The 3,636-nt window shown below is 34.4% G+C and overlaps 1 pseudogene; it reads right to left on the reverse strand.

Annotated features, from left to right (window-relative positions):
• Positions 1–230: 230 nt before the first annotated feature.
• On the reverse strand, positions 231–1,840 carry LOC108477884 (O-fucosyltransferase 2-like; annotated as a pseudogene).
• Between the last annotated feature and the right edge of the window lie 1,796 nt (positions 1,841–3,636).

Consider the following 3,636-nt stretch of genomic DNA (forward strand, 5'->3'; position numbering starts at 1 on the left):
TTGAATGAATTAAATTTGGTTGATGATTTTTTCTTCAAATTGGATAGTTGTTTGTGTTGTAAGTCCGGTAATACTTAATAACCATATTCTGGTGCTGAATACGGGTGAGGGGTGTTACATTACCATTAAGAAAAAATGTATAAATAATCAGAGAGTTTGATTTGAGAATAAAATTAAACAACAAAGAATGTTACATGTTTTAATTAGAACATCTTAAAAAGGGAAATATGTCAATCTGAACGACACATGCACTCTTTAAATCGTGAATACCAGTAAACATTTCTAGCTTTAGGCCTACTCTAGACATGTTTAGTTTGTCTAACTGCCTTCCTCACTCTCCGCTCAAACACTTTCCATTCTATAGTATTGTTTTTTATAAAGATATCAGCTAGTCTTCGCTTATTTGGCCATATTGTAGGCATCCTCCGTCCACCATAGTATATATTCAATACCTAGATACCAAAGATGATAACTAGCTACCAAAGTCCGTCATGGAAAATGCATCAACTATAGTGCAGGCAATAAAGTCCAGTGTTGTTTGCTACAAATGAAAGGTCATAATATGTCATTGCACTCACACCAAGTATGATAGTAATCAACATTGATAAGAGCATAGAAAACCATTTGTAATAATCTTACTAGTCTTAGAAAAGCTATATAAAAAGTATTAATATAATAATTTCCAAATATCTAACAAGCATTGGCAGTTTGTGCATAGTGAAAAGAGCTAATGCCAAAATAATTTTGAAAGCTCAAATTTTGGTAAAGACCAACATCCAAAGGACTAACAACTCATCAATGCAACAATAGCAAAAGCTGTACTTTTCATCAAAAAAGAAGTGGATATGTTACATTGTTACTTGAGATGAGAAATTCTTAAATGATTCAAGTTCGACGGATGAAAGAAAATTCTCTTTGGTAACTAAATTAGGATACAAACTTGTCAAAGTAGCTAACCTTGATGTCCCTCCATATATTTGTGCCCCTGCGACATATATTTGAGTCTTACGATTGAAACCTAAAGCAGCAAACATAAGTACAACTTCTTCTGGTGTTAATCAACATAACCCTTCAGATCTTAGCAGAGGAAGGTAACCTACAGCAATTTAAATAGTTGGCTTTAATATAAAGCAATATAAGATTGTAGTTAATAAATTTAATTAGCAGTTTAGCTGATTACAATTAATAAAAAGTTGTAATATTTTTACAGATCTAACACAGATACATAGCATGTAATTTAACCAATATGTAAGTATAAAAAAAAAGATTTTTCTAACCAAACAAAATTCAAATAATTTTAGAAAAATAATCAAAAACCATCAAATCAAACAACTTTCATTAAAAGTGAAGGAAACCCAAACTCATAAAGCAAGAATTATACGATTTCATGTTCATAACAGATGACAAATAAAGCAAAAAAAAACTCTTTAAACATGAAATAAAAAATATATATGATTTCAAAACACTATAAACAGCAAGAAACCAAATGATCTGAAACATGGTACGAGAATGATCTAATTTCTTAAGCTAGAGATTGAACTTGAATTCCGTAACTATATAAATTATTATGATTTTGAAAGCCAATTCTAAAATATTTTTCTATTAAGATCAAAGTTGATAAATTTAATTAACAGTTTAGCACATTACAATTAATAAAGAAATTGTAATCTTTTTTGCAAAAAACTAACTCAAAACCCAGAAATGGCACAATATGCAAAGTCATGCTCAAAGATGAATATTTTTTAACCTCAAGAAAATGAAGTATCAAAAAGATTTAATTACACAGCAAATGTCCAGGACTATGATTGTGAAGCTTCTTGGTCAACAGATTTCTTACCATGCCATGTCGAATAAACTCCAGGCGATATAGAAAACTAAACAATCCTTATAGGTTCTTGATTTGGAGAATGATTATTTTTCGGCTCGGTTCCAAAATGAGAATGAGTACCTTGCTGCGATATCAGGAGGACCGTGGACAATTTTTGGTCATTACTGAATGGTTAGGCCATGGACACGAAGTTTTTCAACTGACCAATCGCAACCCAACAATCTATTGGTTTGGGTTAGACTACCTAGTTTAATGGAAGGGATATACACCACAAGTCTATTGGAATTTATTGGTAGGGTAATAGGACCGGTCATCAGAATAGATCAAAATACTAACACTAGAGCTAGAGGACAATTTGCTCAACTTGCAGTTTTTTTTTATTTCGACCAACCTCTAGTATCTAAGATTTTGATTAATGATAGGATTCAATGTGTGGAGTACGAGTCGTTACCATTGGTGTGTTTCGACTGTGGGCGGTATAGGCACAGTAGAGAGATTTGTCATTACAGATATGATCAAGAGACGACTTCAACAATGGTTGAGGATTATTTACCACAAGAAATGCCTAGGACCCCGAAATATGTTGAGGAGGAAATATATGGTCCTTGGATGTTAGTAGAACGGAAGTAGAAGAGAGGAACTAGACTGGTGCTAGCAAAATCAGTCAAAGCTACAACGGCCGGTGAGAGTAAAGGTTCTAGATTTGAATCTTTAAGCAAAAATCTTGGCGATGATTCTGAGGATTTTGCTAAAGATGTTAATGTAGAAAATGCGGATCAGATTTCTAAGACGCAACTTGAGGAAGATATGAGGGAAAAAATAACAAAACGAGAAACTGATGTTAAAACTAATGGGAGGAATAGGGGCAGGAATAAACCAATTAATAAGGGGAAAGGTTTAATGTTAGAGGGTGGGCTGAAAGTTGGTCGAAAGATACTGAAGCTGTCTAATTCTCTTAGTGAGCTTCCTCTAGTCTGGCCAAAAATCCATTTGATGATAGATCCAAGATGAGACCCATTTTACTTGGTAAAAATATGGGGAATTTTCATTTTCAGGCAGCTGGCCCAAAGTTGAACAGAGAAAAACATTTGGCAGTGGTTTTTTCTTCCAGTAAAGGGGAGAACACAGTAGAAATGAATGCCCAAAGAAGACAGTTTCCCATTTTGTTAAATCGTATAGGGGAAAACTCAGGCCAACGACCAAACAAAAGAATTGAAAGAGAGGTGGGGGAAAATATTGAGCAAGAACCTCCCACTTTGACAATTAACAATGAACCATCACTATCTATTACAGAAGCAGTGGAAAAAATTATACATGGATTGCATAGTCATGTGGGTGAAAGTTCTAAAATGGTGGATGATGTGGTGGTTGGTAATGCTTCGGGTGATGAGTCACTAGAAGACACTAGTGGAGCTTGATTTTGGGGTAAGATACTTCTTTTGCTATATTTATTCTAGATTTTATGGCATCAGATTTTCATTTTCTGTTTTGGAATTGCCAAGGTTGTGGACACTCACGATTTCATAAGTTTTTGAAAGAATATAATAGAGAATTTAAACTAGATTTTGTTGCTCTGTTTGAGGTTAGAATAAGTGGCATTAGGGCTGAGGCTGTGATTGCTAAATTAGGGTTTGATTACTCATTTAGAGTAGAAGCAGCAGGTTTTGCTGGTGGTATATGGTTGTTGTGGAAATAGGGTTCTAGTGTGGAGGTTCTAAAAGCACATCCTTAATTTATTCATGTGCGAGTCAAGGACCGAAGATGCTGCTGGCCTTTCCTCTGTACTGTGGTGTATGCGAGTCCCCAAC

This window comes from Gossypium arboreum, chromosome 12 (genome assembly GCF_025698485.1).
Source record: "Gossypium arboreum isolate Shixiya-1 chromosome 12, ASM2569848v2, whole genome shotgun sequence".
Lineage (NCBI taxonomy): Eukaryota > Viridiplantae > Streptophyta > Magnoliopsida > Malvales > Malvaceae > Gossypium > Gossypium arboreum.